Here is a 27784-nt window from a genome sequence, read left to right as displayed (position 1 = left end):
AACATTTCCATCACCTGTAAGCATGTTAGAACTCCAAATTCATGAGCCCCACTCCTACCAGGAGATTCATATGCACATTATAGCTTGAAAACCACTGCTCCAGCCTTCCTGAATTGCCTGCAGATCCCCAAATCTGCCCTGTTCTCTTCTCTCTCTCTCTCTCTGCAAATGTAGTTGCCTACCTACCGTGTTCTTTTACCTGAGGTGTCCTATCCACCTTGTTTCCTACTCATCTTTCAAGTTTTAGCTTTAGAAATCACTTCAAAAGAAAACTGTAAACTTTCCCAGAATTAGAAAAATATTACTCAAGATTTCTTCTATTATTGTAGCTCTCATTTGCATTCTTCACCAACTAAAGCCATTTTTAGAATTACTTATGGCCATCAAAGAAAGCCTTTGCTTGACATACCCCAAAACACAACACATGACAAAAATAAAAAACAGATTCACAGCTTCTCCACCTGTGTTATGAATGCAGTGGTATAACTGATTTCAAAGTGTATAGAATGTTAGAAAAAATATAATGTACAGTAGAACCAAATGTCAGGAAAAAATGACTTTTATTGTTGAAAACTTAAAGAAAAATCGCCAACCAGTTCTGAAATTCACATCTTGAAATTAATTTGAACTTTCTCTTTCGTGCGCATATTTCTCCCATCTTCTAGAGGATGGAGAGCAAATAATGAGGAATACGGCTTTAAAAAAAAAAAGGCAATCCCAGATGAAAGAGAAATGTGTAAAGCCTGGATAAAGCCATATTTTATGTCAGATACAAGAAAAAAGTATGGACTAGAAACCGTTCTCCAGGGGCACCTGGGTGGCTCACTCAGTTGAGCGGCTGCCTTCAGCTCAGGTTGTTGTCCCAGGGTCTTGGGATCAGCAGGGAGTCTGCTTCTCCCACTGCCCCTCCCCTGCTTATGCTCACTCTCACTCTCTCTCAAATAAATAAATAAAATCTTAAAAAAAAAGAAACAGCTCTCCAACATTTTTAATAAATTTGAGATAATCTCACAGTACATGATTAGTTACTAATTTATCTTCAATCATTTAATGATCTAAAAACTATGTATTAAGAATTATGTGTATCTCTATATATATGTGGAGATGAAGTTAACTCTTATTTAGCCAAGAAATTAATCTTTTTTAAGATCTTATTTATTTTTGAGAGAGAGAGAGAGAGAAAAAACAAACATGAGTAGGGGGAGGGGCAGAGGGAGAAGCAAGCAGACTCCCCGCTGAGCAAGTGTGATGCGGAACTCAATCCCAGGACCCTGGGATCATGACCTGAGCCAAAGGAAGATGCTTAACCGACTGAGCTACCCAAGTGCCCTAATCTTTTTTTTTTTTTAAGATTTATTTATTTATTTGAGGGAGAGAGAGATAGAGAGACAGAGAACATGAGCAGGGGGAAGGGCAGAGGGAAAGGAAAGAGGATCCTCAAGCCGACTCTCTGCTGAGCCAGGAGGCCTACCCGGCTGGATCCCAGGACCCTGAGATCATGACCTGAGCCAAAATCAAAAGTTGGATGCTCAACTGATTGAGCCGCCAGGTACCCCAAGAAAGTAATCTTTATGTGCACCAAAAGACAGGTACAAAGTTGTTCACAGCAGCTTTGTTCCTAAGAGCTAAAAACTGGAAATGGCCCAATGTATCATCAGAACAGAAAAACATACGTACTCAAACAATGGAATACTACACTACAATGAAAAAGAATTACTGTTACCTTAAAAAAATATGGATGAATCTTACAGACACAATGCTGAGCAAAGGAAACCAGGTTGATTCCATTGGCATGAAGTTTAGGAAAACAAAACTAATCTGTTGTGACAGAAGTCTGAAGAGTGGTTACTTCGGGGAAATACTGACTAGAAGAGAACGTAAGGAAGGTTTCTAAGGTCCTAAAAGTGTTCTAGATCTTGATCTGGTTGGTGACTACATGTTTACACATGTAGAAATACATTGAGCAGTTTATAATTTCTGCACTTTACTATATAGGATTTTTTTGAAGTCCCATAATTTTTTTAGAAAATGGAAGAGAAAGTTCCTATTCCTCGAAGCCAGCCAGGAAAAAAGGAAGGAGGAAACGTTAAATCAAATAATTTTCACATTCCTGCTTTAAAGTTCAATTGTTTTATTCAACAAAAATTTGAGCACCTACTTTGTAACAGGTACTGTTCTGGGTGCAGGTACATAGGACTGAAAAAAAATGGGTAAAAATCCCTGCCCTCATGGATCTTATACTAGGAGTGGAAAGACAATATAGAGTATGTTGGATAGCTGAAAGAACAAAATAAAGAAACAAAGCAGAGAAGAGAAATAGGAAGAGTAAGTGTGGAAGGGCTGCTATGATTCTAAACAACAGGGCCAGTAAAGGCCTCATAGAAGGGGTAATATTTTAATTAAGACTTGAAGGAAGTAAGGGAGGGAGACATCTATGTGTGGAAGAACATGCTCCAGGTCTTCTGAAGCAGAGCGAAGGCTACTGTGACTATAGGGAAGTGAGCAAAACAAAATAAAATAGCGAGAGTTTCAATGAGTTTAATTAACAGTTTTACTCCAACTCCTTATTTAAAGATTAACTTAGGGGCACCTAGGTGGCTCAGTCGGTTAAACCTGATTTCTGCTCAGGTCAAGACCTCAGTCATGCGACTGACTCCTGTGTCAGGCTCCATGTCCAGCATGAAGCCTGCTTAAAATGCTCTCTCTCCCTCTGCCCCTCTCCCCTACCCCTCGCGCTCTTTCTCTATTTAAAAAAAAAAAAAAGTTTGTTTGTTTGTTTTTAACTTAAATTGGGATGCCTGGCTGCCTCAGTCAGTACAGCATTCGACTCTTGATCTCGGGTTTTAAGTTCAAGCCTCACATTGGGTGTAGAGATTACTTAAAAATAAAAATCATAAAAAAGATTAAGTCAAATCTTTTCTACAGAGAAACTTCTGTAACCACTAGCTCAGTCCACCCTTATCTAATCTTCTGAGTTCCTACAGCTGTACCACTCATGGCATCTTTACATATTACCTTGCAATTAAATATACACTGACTCCCACTCCCAAATAAACCAAGCCCCTTCAGGATAGTGACTAGATTTTATGCTTTTTTGTATCTCTATCAGTTGGCTTATGGATAGCACTTAAGTGGTTAAGTGGTTATGAGTAAGGCTGATGCTAATAACAACTTCATCAGGCATAAGATTAGTTAACTGTGGACAGATTTTTAAAAAGAAAAAGAGGAAGGAAAGAAACCAAGATGAGGGAACTATGTGAGTAAAGGCACTGAGGCGTCTCCATGTGTCATGATCCAAAGTCTGGATTTTCTCTGAGCCATGTCCTTAAGACTCTGAGATCCTCAACATCACTTTTCTAAAAGCCACTGCAGGCTTTTTTTTTTTTTTTTTTCCTCCGTTGGGGGGCGGGCAGGACCAGGTACCTGGTATTCCTTTCAAATAATGGTTTTATAATACCAATCTGCATAACTAGCTTAACAAAGAAAATCTTAACCAATTAGCCACATGATCTTGAGCAAGTCATTCAATTACTCCTGCATGTGTCAGCTCCCTCACATGCTAAAATAGTTGGATTAAATGATCTCCGTCCAAACAATCTCAAATTCTCTAGCTTTTTTGAAAAAACTGAATGAATAAACATTACGACCTAACTTTTTCAATTTGTAAAATGAATAAAATATCTATTAACAATTTTAAGGGCCGCCTGGGTGGCTCAGTCATTAAGTGTCTGCCTTCAGCTCAGGTCATGATCCCGGGGTCCTGGGATCGAGCCCCACATCGGGCTCCCTGCTCGGCGGGAAGCCTGCTTCTCCCCCTCCTTCTCCCCCTGCTCTCTCGCTCTGTCAAATAAATAAATAAATAAATAAATCAAATCTAAAAAAACCCAGAACTATAGATCTAATATCAGTTTGTGGTCATAGGTGTAAGGGTAAAATATCATATCTATTAATAAGAGAAAGCCCAAAATTTTAGAAAAATAGGACAAGACTGAGATTTGGGCTTAACTCAGACATTATGAAGATACCAATCTTGGCACTGAGGGTTCAAACCTGTAATAAGAGCCAAGTGTGTAAAATAAGCAGTCGAGGTTCAAAAGGTAGTAAGACAAATATAAACCTGGTTTTGAGTCCAGGAGGACCCAGTGACAGACATAAATAATTACAGCATACTAGCACACATAAGAGAATGAATGAACAAGACAGAGAGAGTGAATAACCCAGTGGGGTAAGGAAGAGGGAGGACCAGAGGATACAGAAGACTTAAAAAGCAGACGGTGCTTTTTTTTGTATCCTGAAAACTCAGTAGACTTTGTCAGCAAGACAGGAGAGAGAAAGGCATTCTAAGCAGTGGGGAGAATATATGAGAAGGCTCTGAGTCAGGAAACAGTATGACTCTTTCAGTGAATTAACTGGATTAGTACAGTTGGAGCTTCAGATTTATGGTGGGGGAAATGCAGGAGATGAGCCAGATGATGAAGGGCCTCTGATAAAGAGTTAGAACTAAATATGTACTGTAGGTAAAGGAGAAGTATGGATGTTATGGAAGAAGCTTTGAATAGATTTGCATTTTAGAAAAGTCACCTTGGCAGGAGTGTAAAGGATGGATTAAAGGGAGTCAACCATTAGTAACCTCATTCTACAACCCGAAGTTAAGTACATCATCACATACTCAACCAGAAATCAGAAATGAAAATAGTAATGCTTAAAACAAATAAAGCTAAATCATCAAAAGAAAATCATTTATCTTCATGAATGCATACTGTGGAATTAAATATTTCCTATATATCTTAAAAAGGAAGAGGTTTCTAAAATTAGGTATCATAAATGAAAATTACATGGAACTAGTTGTATCCTGAAAACCAGCTACTCTTCAGACATCTATCCCTTTTTGTAGACATAACACTGCTGACATGCAACATCAAAATGCAATAGAATCTTTGGAATTGGAGCTTACACTGATTACTGACAGGGACTTCTCTTTAATTTTATATATATGGAAACTGAGGCCCTAAGAGTCTAAGAAATTAGCCAAGGCCATATGTTAGTAGACAGTGAAGACTGGAATCCATGTCTTATGATTTCCTTTCTAGAAACTGCTGTAGTACATCATGTTTATAACTCTAGAATTTTGAATGATAATCCAAAAGACACTCTGGTAGTACCATTTTCATTATAGTAATAATGAAATATAAATAGTAAAACTAAATTATAGTAATAATGAACCATAAAATTATTTTTATGTTTCATATGCCTCAGAAGAAAAACAAATCTAGTAGATGTATCCATACATCTGACAAAAAGAAATCTCTTCCTGAAATCTGTGTATCAATAAGAACACCTCCACCCCAACACAGAGACAAAAGGTATTCTTGTCTAAGGAGTTGAAAAATTTCCCTTCTCAAACTTGGAAATAATTAAATTTGAAAAAGGAAAGGCCTTAGATTAATTTATCTTTATATAATTAAACATCCAACATCTTTAACATGTTTTAACATTTTACTTAGGTCTCAATTCTTAATCTGTTGTGCTCCCCACCCCCTATAATATTAGATTCTTGAAATACATTTTTTCCTTCACTAGTACACAGTGGAAGTGGCAACACTGACAAAATGCCTTATAAATACTGCACATTTCACAAATTTGCATAGTGACCAAAATGTTTTAATTTTTAGACTTCTCTAATTTGCACTTATGTCCACTCATGTAAATAGATTCAAATAATATAAAAGCATAAAATTAATAGCTCTCTTCCATGCCTCTACAACCCTCTCTTAAAGAATCCCCCAAATACTTGTAAGTTTGATGTGTATCCTTACAGACTTTTTAATGCTTATATAACAAAAGGTGCTAATCCTCAGAGTCAATATATATTTAATACCCAAACTGTACTGATAATTCAATTTTTAATAATTCAGAAGGTAGATCATTACCTGATTTGGTTTCCAGTTATCACAACAGACATCAATTATATTATTATTCAGGGGTTATAAAAAAAAAAAGTGAGCTGAACCCCAAGTACCCTGTTTCTTCATTATCAGCATCTCAATTATTTTATTTATTTATTTTATTTGCTTTCTCTCGACACAGATTACATGTGAGCTGGAATCACTGTACCTCCAGTGCTGTGACACCTACCAGATAATAAAATATTTGTTGACTGGTCAATATGTTTACTTAGAAATCATGAAAGCTGCTTTTTTAAAAAGTTACTGAAATTTGCTTAATTTATCATTTGTCTTTCAAAAATAATGAGGAAAACAAAGGTCTGTTTAGGGTTTTTTGGCTGTAGTTCTAACCAAATATCTGCTCAATTGATCAATTTTGAAATTTTAATCAATTTGAAAGTCAATCAGGCAAAAACAAAAAAAAAATAAAAAAATGTAAGCTCCTCAATAGGTTAAATATTGCTATGTAGGATCCCCTTGTATTTTTTTTTAATGATTGCAATACTCAAGGATTAAGTACATTAACCCTAATCTTTCAGGTTCTAAGATCAAAAGAAATCTCAATCTTAAAAAACTGTTACTAAGAAAAAGACTAAGGCAGGCAAAATTCTTTGCTTTGGCATAGTCAAATGTGTGTTTACCCAAAATGACAGAACTACTGTTAAAATGGGCTCCACTGCCTGCCACATCAGACTTCATTTACAGGCCTCTCTGATGAAGTAGCTATCTAACCTGAAGAACTGTCAAGCAAATGCAGACTTCCCAAGCCATATATTTTTTTTAAAAACCATATACACAGGTTGTTTTATTTGAATTTCACCAAAGTCTGGGCTAGTTACCAAGAACTCTGCATTAAAGTCAAGACTAACTCAACCTTCACAAAAAAACTGTTTAGCAGGATTCTCTAAAAGAGCTGCTAGTCATCCTTACAGGTCTCAAATGACGCTTCTGCAGAGCTCTAGCTTTGGGACTTCAAATTCCGATACATTATTTGGAGACTGAACTTCACGTTATCCCTCTCCACGAACGTATTTTCAAAGCACAGAGAGAAGCCCGAACACACCTCCCATCACTACTTGACTCTGCCCAACACTCAGGCAAGACTTCAGGACAGATCTAATAATGCAGGATCAGCAAAGCTGACTATCTAGGAAAGCGAAGCCAAAACCACACAGCCTTTCCTATCTTCAGCGGCAGGCACGCTTAACCCTACGACACTCAAAGAATCTAGAGTCTATATACCGACCTAAGGTGCTGCCACTCTCTCGCTCCCAGAGCAGCGAGACCAGCATGCCCCCACAGGGATCCCGGGGCAGGGAAAAGAAAACTGCAGAACCACCCCACGATTTCTCCAACTAAGAAACAACGCGGATCAATCCTCCCACTGAGCACCGAATAAATCTCACGTAGAAAGAGACCTGTTCCAGGATGCTGACCAGCCACAGACTGTCTACTGAGCTGGCTCCGGATGCCCCTAGAGCCCCCTCCTGCCCCGAGCCGACCCAGTAGTGCCTGCTGAACCGCGCCCTCCATTCGAGATCTGCCGGAGACCCGCCAACTCGCCCCCTTATAGACTGGAGACCATGCCAAGTTACCGCCCCCCTCTGGGCAAAGCAGAAACCCCAGTAAAGACTCCGGTCTCCGCCGAACACCCTTCCGCACCCAGCAGCCCACCAAGGCGGCCCGGCCCCTGCAGGGCGCAGACACATCGCCTTCTCGCCCGGAGACCCGGAGAAACAGAGCCCCCTGCCCCGAACCCTAATACGCTGCTTTGTCACCCAGGGATGCGAAACACTCCCGCTCAAAGGACCCCCAACACCCCAATGCTCTGCCCCTTCAGAGATTCAGGACCTGCTAAACTGAATTCTCTGCCCCCAAAGAGCCTGCGACCACGGTAAGAGGACCCCTTGTTCCGGAACCCCGCTAGGTCTCCTCGAGGAACCCCAGGACCCTGACAAATCTCCCTTGACCCTGAAGTGGGACCCTGTGTGCCACCACCCACCTCCACGCCAAGCTGGAAGAGCCCCAGTAAACCGCCCCCTCGCTTCAGGAGCCCCGGCACCCGCCACACCGCCCTTGGGCGCCCGCACTCCGGTCCCACCCGCCGCCTCCTGCCCCCCGCACTCCCGAGCCCCGCCAAGCCTCGCGCCCACCAGGCAGCGCCTCGCAGCTCGCGGAGCCGCCCCCGTCGGGAGCCAGCCCGCCCCGGCTGCTCCGAGTCCCCGCTCTGCAGCCGGGACGCGCTCTGGGCTTCCTTACCTGGGAGCGCCGGAGGGCGAGCGGACCGAGGAGCCCTGAGGAAAAGAAGGCGGCAGCAGGGAAGGGGCGGCCCAGGCCTGCGACTGCGGCAGCTCTAACCTCTCCGCGAGGAAGCGCTCGTGTGAAGAGAGCCCTCCCGCTTCGCGCGCAGCCGGGAGACCAAGCTACAGCCGTGCCCGCCGCTCTTCCCGCGAGATCCCAGCCACGGCGAGGGGCGGTCACGGAGGCTCGAGTGACAGCCCGGAGAGCCTGTCGGCTGCTGCGCAGGAGGCGGGACTCGGAGCCCATTGCGACCAGTTGTAAAATAGAAAAGGTGATTCGTCCCGCCCACCCCTTCTCCCCTCCCCCGCCCCTCACAATTAACTGGGGGCAAAAGTAGCAGTGACCTTAAATAGTCAGAGGCAGTGGCGGATCGCGGCAAGGTATCTCGGGTGGGGAGGCTGGGCTTGTGTCTGGTTCTACTCAGCCTCCGTAGACACACCTGGTTCAGGGAAGAAGCGGGTCTTCACACTGGTGTAGGCTGAGGCGCCGTTACCCTTGGTTACAGCGCGGCCCGAAGTGCACAGAAGGTTCGCACCTTCCTGGTTGAAGGCGCACCCTCCTGGGGTTACTCGGGTGTAAACCTTCCCCCCATCTCGCCTCTCTTCCCTCTCAGCCTCAAACAGGGCGCCATTGTTGAGATGCCCGTGTTTTCCAAACCCCAAGTCAGGACAGCTGGTCTGACTAGGGACTCTCTTCTGATTCGTGCATTTATTTCTACTTAAAGCCTTCTAGAAGAGTAAAAAGTAAATCTCACTTGAGTCCCAGTATAACAAATTCCAAAATTCCATGAAAAGTCGCATCACTGTAGATAGACCCCAGTGTCTGGTACACTCAGGGCACTGAATAAATGTGAAAGGAATGAATGAAGTTTGTGATATTCGAATATTTGAAATCTGGACCCGCCCCCAGAAAATTCGGGCTTTCTTAGCCTTCTCTCTACAATGACAGCCAATCTCTTCACCAGTAAGCCCAGTCACTCCATTATTATGCCTATCCTGTAGCGTTCATTCATCTTCCCGCCCTTCCTCCCTTACCCACAGCAAGAAGCACCCTTTCTCCTCATCAAGGTTAACCCCTGCACCTGTGCACTGGATCTCAGCCGTTCCCGGATTCTGTTGAATCATCTATCCTTTCTTTCCCCATTATCAATTTTCCCTCTAATCTGGCTCTTTTCTCCTACAAACACACTCAGTCGCCTCCAACCTTTGAACAGAACAAAACCACCCTACCTCTTCCACCCTCTAAAGCTACTCTATCTCTTCTCAGAATCACATTTTCTTGAGAGACATTAAAGTATGTTTGCTGTCTCCACTTTCTCATCTCATTTTTCCCACTACAATGTTGCTTTCACCCACACAGTCTGCTCTTCTCTCAATGGTCACAAAAGACCTCTTTCCTAATGGGCAAATATTCTATTTTTGGACTTCTTTCCCAGTGACCTCTCTGCAGCTTTTGACAATGCTGGCCATCTCCTCCTTTGGTGACTGCCTAACTACATTCTTCTCATTCCTTAGCTACTCCTCTGATTTTGGGGGGCGGGGGGAAGGGGGAGGTCCCCTTTCCTGGTCTGAAAATGATTATGTATTGATGTTTCCTTATCTTATAGCCATATCTTGTCCATAATAAGAAAAATGACCACACATAGTTGCACACTTTGAATGCCAATAAGTGGCTCAGACAAGAGCTGGTAGAAGAGGCCTGTGGAATGTGACATGTGACTATAAGGCTGGGTCTTAAAACAGTAGCATGGCCCATACAAATGCAGGACAGAAATGGAGGCCTTTCAGAGAAAAATAGTGTGAACCGAGCACAGAGGAAAGGACGTGGGCCAAGCCTGGCTATGGGTCGACCAGTTTGGTTGATGGAAGATTCCTGCAGAACAGCAGTGGGAGGTAAGATTAGAGAGGACTCAATATTAAAAGGCCTTCCAAACCAAGCCAAGCTGATTCAGCTTGGTTCTGTATTAAATGGGGAGCCAGAACCAACCCTGACATTTGTAAGGTCCACAAAAAGGCTACGTGTAGAAGCCCACAGTTAAATGTATAAATATGTAAAAGTTATAAAACAAACTAACAAACTGTGAAATTTAATATCTCTGTGTCTGTGTGTGTGTATGTGTGTGTAACCTTTCACCTTGAAAATATACTTTCAATACGACTTGGAAGACCAGGTTTGAACTTAGAATTCTGGGACTTCTCAGAGTTCCTTGCTAGAACAGGGAGAGCTGGTTTCCACACAGAGCAGCCTTCCCCCCAATTCACTTCCCACAGCCAGTTAAACCCCGTACTCCATAGGCACTCCAGCCCACATGTCCACTTTTCCCTCTACAAAACTAATTTCTTGGCCACTCCGCAGGTCCAGGAGTACCTATCAGAAGATCTGGGGAGAAGTCCACACAGGCCCTGGAAGTGGGCTCACAGCCATTTGGGCAGAGAATTCTGGCTTCTGCATACCTGGAGCAAGGTCTGAAGAGGTGAAATCGGCTCCAGATGGACACATTCCTTTGGCTTGATGGCCTCCTGCTCAGTATGTAGGAATGCAGCCGGAGAAGGGCCAGAACAGAGCCCCTTAAAGGCAGGCCCCTCCCACCTGTGCCTAAAGGTGGTACCAGCAGAGCCACTGAATTTCTTTAGGAGGCTAATGGCATATATAGTAGATCTGTATCTTGAAGTATAAATCTGTGTGTTTTCTATGTTTCCTACCCCCTCTCCTCTTGCACTGGTATCTTAATGGCAGGAATATTCTGGAAAGAAAACTCTTCTTGACTCTGTCGCTATTGGGCCTCTTCTCTCTAATGCATAATTTCATACACTATACCATTGTATGATTCCCTTATCAATCAGTGTATCAGAAACCTGGGTTTCTCTAAATGTGAAAAAAGACAAAAGCTATGAAGCACTCTTAGCCTGGACTACAGCTTGGAACACTTACGTTCGACTTCTAAATTAAAGGGCTTTGGAAGTAGAAGCTCTTGAAGAGGCCCTATGTAAAGGGTATACAGGCAGGATGAGTACTGAAAAGGCACTAAAGCCACTGCAGACAGGGGCACCCCTCTCACCATCTGTCTCTGTGGCACGATGCTTCACTCTGTGGCCTGACAGTCACGCTCTGTCTCCCAATCTCTCCATCTGGTCCCAAGTGCTCCCTTCCTCACGTCGTGCAGTCAGGGCTGCCAAGGAGCCAGAACCACCATGGTCTCTGTTTTCGAGATCCAAACGGAGAATTCCACCCATGAATCCTTGCATCTCTTGGTGGTACTGCGGGTGATTTCAGCAGAGTGTTGGCACTTGCTTGATCCCAGGACTGGAGTCTGCTGACAGCTTCACTCTTACCATCTGTGGCTGGTCTTTGCCAACCAGCAGTAGAGCAGAACCAGCTAGCTTCTCACTCAGCTCTTGCCATCTGCTGCCTGTATCTGACCTATCAGTCCAGGTGAGCGCAACCAAACACTCCGATCCCTGTTCCCACCATCCTTACTAGTGTCCCACTCTCTGGGCATGCCCTGGGAAAAGCTACCTCCTGGCCACTGCATATTCATGAGGGGCATAGAAGACAGCATTGTTTGAGAGTCTAGAAGAAGAAATCTGGCTGTCTCAGACCCAACCTCCATTTCATCCCTGTGCAGGTTTTGGGGGAGCACCTATCTGGTTAGGTTGGAAGGCTACAATTCTGTATCAGTTACCCCAAGAATGAAGGAGCTGTATTCATCTGTCCATTTGCTGACCATGTACGAAACCTCTGAGTTTGGTTTGTTTTCCTGCAGATACCCAGTCACAAAGGCAGAAAATCAAGAAAGTTGTAGTGCTTTTAAAATATGTCTACAAGTTCTTTGATACACATCCCTTCAAGAGGGGGAGGTTAATTCCCCTCCCCCTGAGCATGGGCTAGACCTACTGATTCACTTCTAACAGAGACTATGGCAGAAGTGACAGTGGATGACTCCTGAGACTAGGTTGTAAGGGACGCTGTGGCTTCCTCTGTGGTCTTTCTCATTAATCACTCACTCTGGAGGAAGCCAGCCGCCATGCCATAAGGACATTCAAACAGAGGCCCACATGGCAAGAAAATTAGGCCTCCAGCCAATAGCTATGTGAGTGAGCCATTTTGGAAACCCTGGTCCCAGTTCAGCCTTCAGATGCCCGCAACCCCAGCCAACACCTTGACATAACCTCATGAGAGACTCTCAGCCAGAACCCCCAAGCTATGCCTCTCCCAGATTCCATACAGAAACTGTGTGAGATAAGACATGTCTTGTTTTTAAGCCAGTTCATTTTTGACATCGTTTGTTGTGCAGCAATAGATAGCTAATACAAGAGTGTTAGAGTAGTTTGGTCTTCTACTCCTGGACGAAAATCTAAAAACTCACATCCTGCCAATCATCAGGCACTGACGTCACCTAACGGGCAAGGAACACTGAGTTTGTAGCCGTACTTGCTACATCTACAGTTCAAGTGGTGTGGCTCCAAAAGAAAGTGGAAGAAACCATTTCTTGGTGGGAACAAAGGTTCCAGTGCGTTCAGACTATTTAGAGCATCACAGCAATTAGAGATAACAACAACTATGTGCCATTTGGAGGCAGTTAATAGTAGGTTTTGAACAGTAGGGAAACTTTTCACTCTAAAAAAACCTCCAGTGTTTCACACATACTACTGTCATCCAATCTTATGGGAAAGTATATGTTTCTATGAAAACAGAGAGGGGAAAAACCCTTAAACATCCTCTTGCCCATCCATATTAACTAAATATGAGAAGTTGAACATTCCATCGATAGGGGCCCCGTCAAAATTATATTGACGTCCTGACACCATTAAGTGCCCATGTGAGAGCGGAGTGTGTTTGACAGCAAGAAGATTGAAATTCTTTCTGAATAAAAAACTGTGTTTCTGAAGTTTTACCATTGTGAATTAAGATTCAGTGGGAGAGCAGTTTCCCTATTAAATAAAAAATGCGGAAAGGCCATTGAAAAGGGAGACCAGTTAGCCAAATTACCTATACTGCCTGTCTAAATTCATTTTACATATGTAAGAACTATATAGATGGGCCATACATACAAAGAGTAAAGTAATTTGCAAGTTGACTTAGAGAGAACTTACAGCCAAGAAGATATATTTGAGATTCATTTGCATCTCCATGATTCAAATGACTGTAACACAGATGTGGTGATCTTCCATTTCCTTCAGCAGCGAGGGCAAAAATGAAGTCTTTATATAAGATCCTAGAAAGACTGTGAATTCTAAACCCTTCTCTCACCCCTCACCATCAAATTTTAAAAATCGGCCGGTACTTACTGAACAGCTACTAAGTGCAAGGCAATGTAAAGATACAAAGTATAAGCCACAGTTCTTGCCATTAAAAATAAAAGTCATATGGACTAGATGAGAATCAGAAATATACAGTGCCTTGCATGCGGTAAGTTCCCAATCGCTAGCAGATAAGTTGATAAAAAAGTATCCGAGGCAGCCACTCTTGGTGACCCAGCCAATGGCAAGGACCTCTCCCTTCCTTCCTTCTAACAAAACCCTGCTTTTGCTCAGCCCTGTGCTCACGCCAGGAACAAACCCAACTCAGCCATTCCATTCCCCTTTGCCAGATATTCATTTTCCCTGACTCCTTGCCAAGTGTTCCAAATTTCTTGGGTGGCCTCTAAGGAAGCTTTCCTTTCTCTGGAAAAGACCTCTCTCCACCTGCTCCCTTCTTCCTTCTGCTTGAAGTTCGGGCATTAGGTTGTGGTGTCTGGGACTGTGGCAACCATCTAGTGACCATGGGGAAATAAATACATGAATAAGGTAGACTAGAAGAGCAACAGAAATTTTGAGCCGGGAGAGACTGCTTGAATTTGGAGGGGTAGAATGGATTTAAGCTGTCTTTTGCCTGCCTAGCACCCATTCCTCCTTCTTCTGGTAACCATATCTCAATTTTCCTTTGGGGAGCCACCCAGTTGTCACTCTCCGTGCATGCAGGTCTGTGAAGCTCACCCCATCCATGGGTCCCAGGAGTGGACACATGACCCAGACCTGGTTTATTCAGAGCACCATAGCAGTCGGCTCAGGATGGGCATGTGACCCACCCTTCCCTGGGACTTCTGTTAGAACTTTTAAGAAAGATTAAGTTTGTTTTCCCTGAGGTTGTTAAGCCGGTAGGATGTAAGCCTTGAGTTTCTGGGGCTACCACATGAACCTTAGTGTCCACCTAACTCCACCTAACTCAGAGTGAAATCAACAGATTAGAACAATCACAGAGGGGCACCTTGGTGACTCAGTCACTTAAGCGTCCAACTCTTGGTCTCAGTTCAGGTCTTGATCTCAGGGTTGTGAGTTCAAGCCCCACATTGGGCTCCACACGGGGCATGGAACCTTCTTGAAAAAAAAAAAAGAAAAGAAGAATCAGCAGAATCAGAAAAGACAAAGATTACTAATGATATTTTACCTAAAATCATACTTAAGGTCTATCATGGACTTATGGATGACATGAACTAATAATTTTTTTTTTTTTTTTTTTTACTTAAACCAGTTTGGGATCTGCCTCACTATTTGCAACTGAAAGAGTTCTAATACAGGTGACTAGGACTACTATACACAGAAAATGGGATATGAGCTCTACTCTGAGGGTGGATAGAAGTTTGATAACAGCCTAGGAGGGGGAGGTTCTGGACAGAGCAAATACTATAAACAAAAGCTTAGAGTCGGTGAGTAAAAATGTGTGCTGGAACAAACAATTCGCTTTACAAAGCAAGCAAACACAGAAATATAGGTCAGAATCAGATTACAGACAGGCTGCAAGGCCAGGCTGAGTCTGAGCTTTATTCTGTAACCAACTCCACATCAGAGGCTTTTAGCGGAAGAGTGATCTGGTCGAACCAGTGTTTGGGGAAGATTAATCCAGTAGGATCTCACAGGTTGGACTGCAGTGAGCAAAGCCCAGGTATGAGTCTGCCAGAGATGAGATGACCTCAACAGTAAGTGACCACCCAGCAGGGCAGAACTAATCAGTTTGTTTGTTCGTTTGTTTTTTACTAAATAGTAAGGGAACTCTTGATGAAGGCTTGACTTAGAGACAGAGTACTTACATTTGGTCACGCATACATTCCACAGATATTGACTATGAGCCCAGCACTCTGCCCGATGCTTGGTGCAGAATAATAGGTAAGACATCTGTGAAGACTAGTCAACGAGGTATACTTCCATGAAACAACTAAAGGCGATCGTGATAGGTGCTATGACAATTATTGGGTGTTGTGAGATCCTGTATCAGGGAACCTAATCCCAGTCTCATTAGGTTCCTAGAAGTCAGGGAAGGCTTCCCGGAAGAAGCAACGTTGAAAATGAGACCTGCGACAGGAGGAAGAGTTAGCATGACGGAAGGGGCTGACAAGTAGAACACTTCAAGCAGAAGCACGCTAAGGTGAAATGGTATTTTTACCAAACATCTGACGAAATTCCAATGTGGCTTTCCTGCAAGGTGTAGAAAGAGTCTAAAGGGTTAAGTAGGAGGCTACAGCCGGCAGGGTCTTATGTGCTGTGAAAAGGATTTGGAGCTTTATCCGAAGAGCAATGTTAGCATGTTTTTCTGAGATCAGTCAATTCCAGGTCTCTGATTTGATTACAAAAAGGAGCCAGGGAAAGGGCCAATCTCATGCATATTCCAAGTGGGTGGTCACCAGATGGTGGGACTCTAAGGTTTTGCGAAGGTCCTCTATTTTGCAAATATCTCCCCTGCTTGCAAACTGATGTTGAAAATTTCATGAACAGGGAACCATTTGCTACAACAATGAAAGATCAAATGTCAAATGCTAATTCCTCCAGGAGGAGAAGCACAGCCACTTAACGTTTGCTCTAAAGTACACACAGCTGATAGCTGAACTTCCCGGGAATAGGTTTGGAGGTCAAAGAGAGGTAGAGGACAGGAGGAAGAAAAGCGGGAAGCAGAAAAGTCACACCGAGAGGGGAGAGGGTTACACAAAGAAACACTGGAGGCACCAGAGAGAGTGCCTAGTACATAGTACGTGCTCCACACATGTTTGTAGGAAGAAATGAAAGAAAGGAAGAAAGAAATCTCATAATTCTATCAGGGCTTGGTATCTATTTCAGGCAAGCAGATTGGCTCTTCTTTCCCTGAGGCCACACAAGTCATGCATTGGGAAGGCCAGGGGTTAGGAAAGGAGACAAGAGAACACAAATCCATTCTCCAGAAGTCCAGAAGCATGCATGAAGCATGGCTTGTGATCCAGCTGGTTCCCTGGACCACAAACTTGGACCATGGCTTTGCCTTCCGATGAGGAGGACATCCAGCTTTTCCCCGGGAAGCCCGGGAGCCTGGGGAATGGGCAGGGACAGAGCCCTGCGAGAGAAGCAAGCAGATAACCTTGGCAGACACTGCATTTCCACACCTGCCAGGTGGAAGCCCAGTGCCTGCACTGTGGTGACCCGACGTCTCTGAGGCCTCCCTTGCAAAAGCCATGGCCCTCTTCTGACATTTCTTTAGTAGCACCTGTTCATTCGTAACCCTAGAGGCTTTAAGTATTTGATATTGAATCATTATTACTGACCAAGAATTATCCACACCTATAGACTTTTTCACATACGATGGGGCACAAAAGTCAGAGAAAAACTGTTTTTCAGTAATTGAGGATGGTTCCTTTTCTCCTTTCTGTGCAATACAAAAGATAAGCCTCTGATTTTCATTGTTCATATTTCAACTAAATATGCCTTTTCGCCATATTCTTATAAGCCTCAGCTGTCAGAATAAAAGTCCTTTTGGAATAGCCTAGTAAATGCACTGTGTTAATGGTAACTTGACCTTTCACTGATTTTAAATTAACCAACAGGGAAACAGTAAGTTACCTTAATTAAAGCATTATCTTCATTAAAGATTATTAGATGTGTAAGAAAAGGCTCCCTGCAAACCAGCATGTGCTCTGTGGTTATAACAACCCAGCATCTTGAAGGTAGCGCCATTAAAGGATTATGTTGCGAGGCAGGGAGCTAGGATATTAAAGGCTATGCAGCTACGACCCGCCAAATGAGGGCGCACCAGCCATCCACGTGGAGTCAGCAGGTAGCTCCTTCAGCATCCAAGCTCCCACTCTGGGGAAGTGAAACCTATGGGATCATTTTGATCAAAGGTGCAGTTTTGATACACCTACATGAAGGAAGTAGAGTCACAAGATTTATTACATCCAGATCCCAGAACCGGGGGTGGGGGTGGGCAATGAGCCAGGGGAAGGGCAATCCTGGGTCCCAGGTCAAGAGCAAGCAGGAAATAAGAGAACAGGGTAGCAAGCACTAGTTGGGTCAAAGGTCACTAACTTTTCACAGGCTCAGCTCTTAAGTGGTTATTCTATTTTATTATTTTTAAAAAAATTTTTGAAGATTTTATTGATTTTGAGAGAGAGAGAGAGCAGGGGCGGGGGCAGAGGCGGAGGGAGAGAGAGAATCCTCTCTGGACTCCCGGCTGAGCTCGGAGCCCGATGTGGGGCTTGATCTCACAACCCTGAGATCATGACCTGAGCCAAAATCAAGAGTCAGATGCTCAACTGATTGAACCACCCAGCTAGATGCCCCTTAAGTGGTTATTTTAAAAGGGGCCTCAGGAAGAGCAAAGCAGGAAAGACAGGGATCTGCCAAGGAAACTTGGGGGAGGAATCCTAAGCTCAGGTGATCTAAATATCCAGACTCTGGGTGTGAGCAGGGTTGTCATACTGTAAAATGCCTAGGCAGCAACTCAAAATAGCTGTTTTTCCATCACAAAGGTCCAGAACTGAATTTCGTGATTGGATATCTCTGCAAAATGAACCATGTTAACAATGATTCCTTCTCCCCAGTGTGTTCTAAAGATTGTTTCCATGGCAATCTACATTGTTTTGTCTAAATTATTCTTCATACCATTTTTTTTCCTCCATCTAGATATTTGCGAAACACCTATCACTTGAGTATCTCTTCTCTGAACAAGTCCCCAGGAGGGGAAAGAGAATATTTCTTGGAAGAAATGAAAGGCTGACACTTGTCAGAAAAAGCCCAATTTGTGGGATGATATAGGGCCTGAGGTTCTCTGTAGAGGGACTCCCCTGCTGGGATCCACCTTCTGCTCAGGGAGTGGGAAAGCAAAAGCCCTGGTCCTCATTTTCTGTCACCTCTGAGTTGTCTTCTTAGGAGTCCAATCCTTCTAGGCTTTGGACAGAATGATAAACTGGAGCAGGGGAGGTGGGCTGGATCGGGAGGAGACCGCCCTTAGGAAACTGATGTCCCCACTGTGTAGCTGAGACAGCACTACTTGTACACCAAACGATTCCATTTTCTTCTGGCGCCCAGGAGGATGTCCTTTTCCAGGTACAACCAGGAGCTCGTTCTGGCCAGTATAAGGGCAGAAGTAATGAACACCATCTCTTGGCCAGGTTCTAACATCTCCTGAGATATCCTTTGCTATCTCCACCTCCTTCCATTTACTGGCCGGCTGGATCCAGAGGAACCAGCTAAGGATTCCAAGGGCTGAGAAGATGGAGAGGCACTGGATGGGAGGGGTAGTCCCGAATCACTGAGCGGTAGACTGTCAACACTTGAATTGATGTGAGTGAGAAATAAACCTGTTATGTGTTAAGTGACTGAGATTGGGGATTGTTTGTCACAGACGTTGGCCCACCCTGGCATTGACTGATGAGATATGGCAGGTTCCTGGGCAGACCCAGCAACAGACGGCAGCAGGAGGTTTATGCAGGGAACAAAGTGCAGTGACCAGAAATAAAATGGACAGGAAAAGGGTCCGATTCCAGATCAGGGTCTTCAAGGTGATATTAGCAGCCATAGCCCGACATTTGCTGAGCATAACAAGAGGAGGTCTTGGGATCCAAAGACTAGGGCTCCCCCTGGACTCCAGCCTCCAGGGCACAGTTAGCATAGGGAGGGCAAGATGGGGCCATCATTCCGAAGGAATGAAGTAGAACATTTCAAAAGGAATTGGGCAGGGCAGGGGTTTGAGCAAGGATAAAACATAGACCCGACTAGGACCACGGCACAAGGCAGAGGCTTGGACCAAGAGAATAGGCGAGAAGCTCTGCCCTGGCCCAGAAACAGTATCCCCAGCAAGGGCGACTCAGTGGCAGTCTTCTGGCGTAAAACTATTTGGGGAGGGATTGGGTAGGGCTGTCCTTAGTGAAAGACACAGAGTGGCCTTGGCAACCAGTCAGAGGACTGCAGAGCATGGGGAAAAGGCAATCAGTACCGTGGAAGATCAGGAAACCAGAGCTCAGGGAGTGAGAAAAGAGTGAGACCATCTGTGGGGTCAGGCAGTGAGAGACAGTGGGAAGAGGTTAGAAGAGTAATCTGAGAAAAAGCAGCAAGAATGGAGCTTAATGATCAGTCAGCTGCCTGCTAATACCAGGCCAGACAGACTTCAAGGATGACAACAAGTGGGAGATGAGAAGGGGCACCGATGAGCCAGCAGGTCAAGCAGGACCTGATCCCCATCACCAATCAACAAGGGAAGGAGACCCATCACCCAAGGAAACATGCTCGTTGCTCCCTTGCAGCTCTGTGAATGAATGGTATCAGCCCGTCGGTAAAACCTGGCTTTCCCTGAACATCACTGTAACCTACATGCTCTCACGGAGAGAATCAGCACTCATCTCATTTAGCTGGTAAGAGGTGGAATTACCACTCTAGCTGCAGGCACTGGACAATCGCCTGTTCCGTAGACACCATAAAAGAGTTTTTATAGGCAATGAACTATGAGATTGTTAACATTTACATTCTGCCCCATGCCTAGGAGTTTGGCTTGTCATATGTGAAGGGTAAGAGTTCTGCAGGTTGATCATTATGGGGCATACTGTATTTTATTGGGACAAATGGTTGGCAGCTCTTAGGATAATTAAGCTCTCACCCAGATACCAAGAGAGCTCAAAAGGACCAGGGACAGTACAGGCACATTGAGGTGGGCAAATGTTTAGTTCAGCCCAGGATTCTGATTCTGGTGAAGAGTGGTAGATGTTTCCCCGTAAGACTCTCACTGTGGGCCGGGATGTCATTGGCAATAGGAAGGATCTCCACAACAGCCTAGAGAGATATAATAACCTTATGTTTTATAGGCTGAAATAAAATTTTTAATAAAAAAACCTCTCGGGGCGCCTGGGTGGCTCAGTCATCAAGTGTCTGCCTTTGGCTCAGGTCATGATCCCAGGGTCCTGGGATCGAGCCCCGCATCGGGCTCCCTGCTCAGTGGGAAGCCTTCTTCTCCCTCTCCCACTCCCCCTGCTTCTGTTCCCTCTCTTGTTGTGTCTCTCTCTGTCAAATAAGTAAATAAAACCTTTAAAAAAAAACTCTCCAAGAAAGAACACACTGGTTTTTAAGCTACAGATAATCTCACTTACACTATAGTGTATATGACTGATAGCAGGCACTTCCCAGAGCAGATTTTAATTGTGGAGAGGCAGAGAGCATGGTCTCAGAACTGGGGGTAAGGTGGGACCATAAGGAAGGAGAAGCTCACAGGAAGGTGGGTGGCAAGGGATGCTACCGATACTCCTTTACAAGTTACTTCTCTAGCCCCCTTCCCTGCTTGTCTGGCCATCTTTCACACCTGTCCCCCAACACTGACCAGATGCCTACTTTTTTCAAGACACATCATGTCCTCTTATGTCTCTGTGCTCCTATGTGTATCCCCCACGCTTGGAACTGTTCCCACCCCGCAATCTCTGCCTGGACAACTCTTGCCTCTCCCACCAAAGTCAGGGTACATGTTTTCTCCCCTGTGTAGCCTTCCCGTCTACCAGGCAGTTCCTGTTGCTGCTTCCTCTGTGTTCCATCAGCACTTTGTTCAGGCTCTATTTCAGCACTGGCTGTTTTAGACAGCTTCTCCATTGGACTTTGAAGCTCTCAACGGCAGGAACCATCATGGACTTGTCTCTGGATTCTGTGTCCAACATAGGACCAGGCTTTGTCACTTCCCAATAGTCGGCTGCTGGATCAATAAAAAATTTTCTATTTTGCCACTTCCCCTACCACCTGATTCTTTTCTCAGGCTCCACTCTGTCTCCTTGGCTCTCTCTTGGTCTCTCAGACCTCATTTTTCTCGTTGGTAAATTGGAAGTGAATACACTCAGGTGTTGTGAGAATGGATAAAGAGAAAAGTGAACTCCCAAGTAGGAACAATCAAAGCATCAAAGCCACCTAAAAGAAATGTTTCTATGGCCTTGACTTTGGAAAGGATTTAAAATGAAATGTTGATTCATTAAAACACAACAAAACAATCATTTGTTAAGTACTTATTATGCTTTGGATGCTGGACTGGAGCCTAGCCTTTTACCTTAACTTTAATGGGATTTATATACATTTTCCATTCCAATTTTCTGAGAACAGATGAGACCAAATTTTCATCCACTAAAAGATAATGTTCTCCTGGGCTGGTCACACACCACTAAGATGAGGATTCATATTTGAATCAGTCTATTCACTAAATCAATGACCAGCTAATTCAGAAAGATAAAGCCAAAAGCAGCATGCGCCAAAAGCAGCATGGTAAAGTGGAAGGACTGCAAATCTGAAGGAATTGGTTCAATAAGGTCTGCCCTTCAGAGATGCATAGCAATTCTTGGTCTCTTCATCTTTCAAATGAAGAAGGCTCAGCAGACTGTATTTTCCAAAGATAGCCACTATATTATAGCCCCTTAAAAATTATTTATTTATTTGATAAAGAGAAAAAGAGCATGCATGAGCAAGAGAGAGCAGGGGGAGGAGCCTGTCTGGAGGCTCCATCTCATGACCTGAGCTGATATCAAGAGTCGGATGCTTAACTGACTGAGCTACCCAGGCGCCCCAGTATTGCCCTTTCTATCCCATCTTGTCTTCTTCCTTGATCGTGGTTGAAACTTGGGGACTGCCTCAACCAGTAGAGCACAGCGGAAGCAACACTTTGTGACTTTTGAGTCTGGATTAACTTAAATACTGTGCAATTCTGCCTTGTTCTTGGGACACCAGCTCTTCAAACTCAACTGCCATTGTGTGAGGAAGCCTAAACTAGCCCATGTGACAAAAACCACAGAAAAAGACCATGTATAGGTGCTCCGTCAATAGACAGATGTGAGTGATGACACATCCAGCTGCGTCTAACCCTTGGCCATTAAGATACCCCCAGCCTTTAAGTCTTCCCAGCTGAGATCCCAGGCCATTATGGAACGGAGAAAAACATTTCTCATTGTGCCTGTCTGAAATCCTCACCCAAGAATTCCTGAACGTAATACAATGGTTGTCTTATGTTATCGAGTTTTGGGGTGGTTTGTTATGCCACCACAGTCACTGGAATAGAAGGTAATATCTACCCTGACTACCTCACAAAGTTGCGAAGACCAAGCTAGATTAGTACGTAGATCATTCTCTACACATTTTTAAGTAGCCTGTGGATAAAATTCAGTAAGCTTACATGAAATGGCTGTGCCTGGCATTCGCTAAGCCACCCACCCCCACTCTTGCAGGTTCTGCAGCACCACTAGGGCACAGTAAGACCTTGAGGAACCCAGTTTGAAAACCGCTGTGTTCATCCAACCCATTATTCTTATGGATGAAAAAAACACAGGCCCAGACTGACTTGTCCAAAATCACACAGCTAGCTATGTGCTTGCTCCAGTTTGTCTCTCCAAAAAGAGAACGATTTAAGGTAGGACCATCCTTGTCTGGGAGCCAGAAAGTTTGCAAGCAGGGACAAGCGAGATCATTGTGCGATATTTCTTTTCAAGTCTCAAGCAGACACTTTGAGCTGTTGCCCAGGCATGCCAAAGACAAGCCTATTTCATTTCCCTCGTTCCCTCCCCTGCTCCTCTCCCACTCAGTCCTGGGAGCATAGATCATTTCGTTGGGTGAAACAGAAAGATCGAGCTGCATGCTCCACATCGAGCTCTGCAGGCTGTCAGCTCGGTGATGAATGGAAAGCTGAGCTAATGCAGAGGTCCGCCTGGTTTGGGTGAAGCTCTATTTGATCACCCATCGTTGGCATTCACGGAGAGCTCCTAATTGTCGCTTGGTGAAGCGGTGCCACACTGTAGTCGAGTGGGGGGGGGGTCCTCTCTCTCGTTATTAACCTTTACGTTGCCCCTAAAGCAGGGAGGGCAAAGGCAAGCTGGGATTGTGATCAAGTTACATTTAATGCACTGCCTCTCATATTCAGCTAATACCTCAACTATTTCAATGGAAGGGAAAAAAATTAATAAACCCCCAAACCAAACCAAGCAGGAAGGATAAAGGTGAAAACTATTGACCTGATTACAGTAATGTCTTTCCATCTGATGTGATCCGTTCCTCTACCTGGAAAGGCCCTGTGGGTATTGATGAAGGACCCCTGACATTCTGAAAGCCACAGATTCATAAATCACTGAGTTTGAAAGAGGCTTTGGTGCTTGTCCCCTGAAATAAGGGTGTCGTTCATTTAGGATTTATGGCTCTGGGGAAGACGATTTATCTAAATGGATACAGAGAACATTAATGGGAGACTTTAGTCTTTCTGATCCACAGAGCTGGGAGCTTTCCATGGGGACCCAGGAGTATCAGGTTTAAATGAACCTTCAAAAAAATCTATGGATGCGGTAATCACTGAACAATCATTTGCTTGGAATATTAGTGTCTGCATACTCGGAGATGAGATAATGAATTATCTCTAAAGGCAAAGCAAGATGTTTATTATGGCGTTTCATGGCAGACTGTGGGGATTTTAAGTTTCAAAAAGGTTAAAAATGAGCGTTTTTATTACGATAAAAGTGCATATGCACTGAATAAAACCTGGTAAATACAGAAAAGTCTAAAGAAAAAATTAAATCACCCCCCCAACACTTTAGTGATAATCATGGTAGATAGGCTGGGTGTCTTCCCTTCCAGTGTTTTTTCTTGTGTGAGTATGTGTACACGCACACACATGTGCCCACATACTTGGCTTTATGTCATATGAATAGATAAAATTTAAAATTAAGAACTTCCATACTATTGCTTTGCATTCTGCTTCTTTACTTGACGTTACGTGATATCATTCTTCAAAAGTACGTTTTGTAGAAGCAACATAACATTTAGTCCTATGTCGATACCATAATTCATTCAACGGGTCCCCTATTATTAGACATCTGGTTGTTTCTGGCTTTCACACTGGCTCTGAAATTTTCTCTAGAAGTGAGATTCCTGGATGAAAAGGTATATACTTTTTCACAAGGCCCTGGACATAAACTGCCTGTCTCGTATTTGGTCACTTCACGTTCTCGTTTCTTTTGCAGTGGGCCATGTGTGAGCTCCAGGGCCTCAGCCTGGTTTTTTAATCCCTCCTCCAAGGATGGCTCATTGGGTGCATCATTCACTCCCACTAGTCCCCAGTTCCCTAATTCCTACTTTGGTTATTTGTTGTTTCCTGCAGATCTGTTTACTCGGTGTTCCCCGTGGGAACGCTGCCTTTGCCACCTGCTCTCATGTTTCCCTTTGTCACCCCCTCCATGCACCCCACCCACCCTCAGGGTCTAGCTGAACTCTCTCCTCCCCCACCCAGCCCTCCTGGACCTCTCTATCCCCAGGCTTCTCTCCTGAACTGCCCCATAATTTATTGTCTTCACACCACTCCTCCGACAATTAATCACCACTTATCAGCTCTATGACCTTCAGTAATCCCAGAAGCTTGTCGTGAGAATTTAATGAGATCAAGCCTATAAAATAAACACCTATCACAGAGTGAGGCACACATTGCAGCTGAGCAGTAAATGGAAACTGTTATTATTATTATGGCCAGTTGGCTTGGTGACATTTCTTCTGTTTCATTTTGCATACACCCTCCTCCACTGCTATTTAACCGTGTGTGACCTGGATTCCAAATTCCCTGAGGGCAGCTCTTCGCAGGCACCTAGAGCAGGGTCCTTTCAGAAGAAGCTCTCAGGGAAATTTGCTGCTTGTGACCAGGTAGGAGGGTCATCCAAGTCTCTCTCCCTTGCTTTCCCCAACTAGTTCAGCTTCTTAGATGGCCTTGGAACCCCCAAACTCTGAATGTTTCTGCCTCTTGAATGACCACCTAGGCTTCTGATGCACACGGCAAAATTCAGCAAGAGGCAGTGGCCCTGTCAAGGCCAGGTTTATAGTTATAATTTGATTGAGGGGTAGAAATGTGACCATGTAGGTGCATCAGAGTTTCTGAGTTGGAAGACGCCATAGAGGTCCCTTGTCCCTTGGACCCATTTCCTGGATACGAGATACCCTAGTGCTGTATCTGGGTTGGTGGGCAGGCGATCTGGGCTCAGGCTCTTCTCTGTCTTATGCTTTGTGTCCTGCACAAGTCACTACTCTTTTTGGTTGGTTTTTAGTTCCTCATCTTGAAAATGAGAAGGTTGGACTAGGTAATATCTAAAGAGCCTTCCAACTAAATTTTATGATTTCATGAAGCAGAGAGGTTAAGAAACTTTCCCTAAAACATGGAGAGCAAAGACTCGAATAAAAATACAACTTACATCCCAGCACTTTATCAATCCGCCAGTCTATCTCGCCAACCAGAGGCACTCACATAGTGCCAGATGTTAGGCACCTGGAAGGAGCACAAACAGGTAAAAGTCAGAGGTCCAGTTCTCCTAGAGTTTACAGTCCAGCCGGGAACACAGAAGCAAAGGGAAAATCACAAACCTGCTGGGTTGTCCCCCAATATCTATTCCCCCTGTTCACTCATGCCATTAATAGAACTACCAGTTTTAACTGGATATATAGTGACAGAGTAAAGTTCAATGTCTTAAGCTTTGTTGCAGCTAGGTGTGGCCATGTGATTGAGCTCGAGACAATGGGACGTGATCAGAATTGTTCTGTGCAACCCCTAGGTCATTGCTCTCCTTTACCTCATTTTTCCCACTGCCCACTCGTTGGAGTAGAGGCATGGTGATGAGCCGTCTTGGACCCACTTGAAAGAAGCCACCATTCTAGGGATGAGTGCAAAGATAGCGGGAGCCTGTGTCCCTGGTGCCCTGGGGCCACCACAGGGCCAATTATTCTTGCACTGTTAAGAAAGCAGATGTATATTTCTGAGTGTTAAATGAGGCAAAAATCTTATTTTGGGTCACTGTTACAGTTTTAAAACGTACATCTTAACTAACATATGTAACAGTTGAAGGTCAAAGGTATTCATGGGATACAGGTAAGTGGGCCATTCCCAGAAACTGGTGGTCAAGGTCCTCAGAGAGGTGACAGAAGGTGAGCTGAGTTAAAGGAATGATGGGCGGAAACAGAGAAGAGCCGATCTAAGTGAAGTCTGTGATGTTGAGCCACATCACAGAAATGAGATTACAGGTGGGAATTGAGAAAGGGACCAAAGGGAGGGTTTGTATAAGACAATGGTTTCCAAACCAACTGATCATCATCATCACCTGGGAGGCTTAGAAACAGATTCCTGGGTCCCAGCACCAAATATTATGATTACAGTAAACTAGGGATGGGACTTCCAGGTGATTCTAACGATGGAAAGCACCATGTCTGCACCAAGAAGCAGCTAGAATGGGATCAGATCACGGAGGGTCTTAAACACCATGTTGAGCATCCGTTGTTCCCCCAGACTGCTCCAGGGACCCCCTAAACTTCTTAGATTGGGCTTTAAAACTAATTGTCAGGGAAGAGGAATTCTAAGAGAAATTCCACACGGTATACTAGAAATAAGTCAGACCTGGGTTCTCATTCCGGCTCTAGCCCTTGCCAAGTGCGTAACCCGAAGCATGAGTCTCAATTTCTTTATCAGGAAAAACAGAGACAGTGAACGTTGCTGTGGAGATGAAATGGGAACGTGTATGCACCCAGTAATGTCACCGAAATGTTAGTCGCCCCTCCAGGCACTATGCTCTTGCTCTGTGTGCTGTGCACGAGGCAGAGTGGCAGGATGATTCCAGGGCGATGAAGTGGGGATAGTGGTCTAGAGACCAGGATTGCAGTCCTGCCCCTGGCATCCGATCCCCTTGGACCTTGGGACCTTGGGACCTTGGGACACTGGCGCTCTGCCAGAAGTGGGCTATGCCATCATGAGTCACTGGCCCCCTGATCAATAATTCAACCTTGTTATTATTTAGCACTCCGTGGTCACTGCTGGAGACCCGCCAAAGTCAGGCCTGGCCTCTGTGACACCAAAGGGCTCTCATGGGCATCCCTGCAAGCTCAGCCTTCAGCCTTGATTTCCATTAGTTCAGGATGGTGGAGAAAGGGCACATTCTGGAAGCTCCCAGGGTTCTGCATTGTGACTCGGTGAAAATAAAAGGGCTTAATTATTTGGGGCTAAAGCACACAGGCATTTGACATTTTTAAAAATGGTTTTGTGACATTTCTTTGATAGGTCTGGACCAAAGGCAGCTGCTTACTCTTTAGGGAGGCGACAGAAAAGGAGAAGGGGAGAGAGCAATTGAGGAATCTCAGTATTTTAACAATACTCCCTTATATTTACAGAGGGCTTTATACTTTGTAAGGTGGCTTTTCATTCATTAGCAAATTATCTGGTTTGTATAGTTACTCAACAAGGGAGAACAGGGAGTGAGGAAATACTGTCATTCACTAACCAGATGAGCCTTGGTAAAT

At 44.4% G+C, this 27784-nt stretch overlaps 1 protein-coding gene across 4 annotated transcripts in view; it reads right to left on the bottom strand.

Annotated features, from left to right (window-relative positions):
* Positions 1–8729, bottom strand: part of GLCE (glucuronic acid epimerase) — a 115009-nt gene extending 106280 nt beyond the window's left edge. For 3 of the 4 annotated variants that reach the window (XM_073877274.1, XM_025884289.2, XM_025884288.2), the window contains exon 1: positions 8205–8406. The gene's annotated coding sequence lies outside the window, so the exon portion shown is untranslated. Of the gene's footprint in view, positions 1–8204; positions 8407–8590 lie in introns of those variants that run through there. The other variant, XM_073877275.1, reaches the window with a different exon arrangement.
* Positions 8730–27784: the final 19055 nt, after the last annotated feature.

Source organism: Callorhinus ursinus, unplaced genomic scaffold (assembly GCF_003265705.2).
Source record: "Callorhinus ursinus isolate GAN/ISIS: 27379988/994484 unplaced genomic scaffold, GSC_fseal_2.0 scaffold25, whole genome shotgun sequence".
In the NCBI taxonomy this organism is placed as follows: Eukaryota; Metazoa; Chordata; class Mammalia; order Carnivora; family Otariidae; genus Callorhinus; species Callorhinus ursinus.
This window is presented reverse-complemented; position numbering and strand designations above follow the sequence as displayed.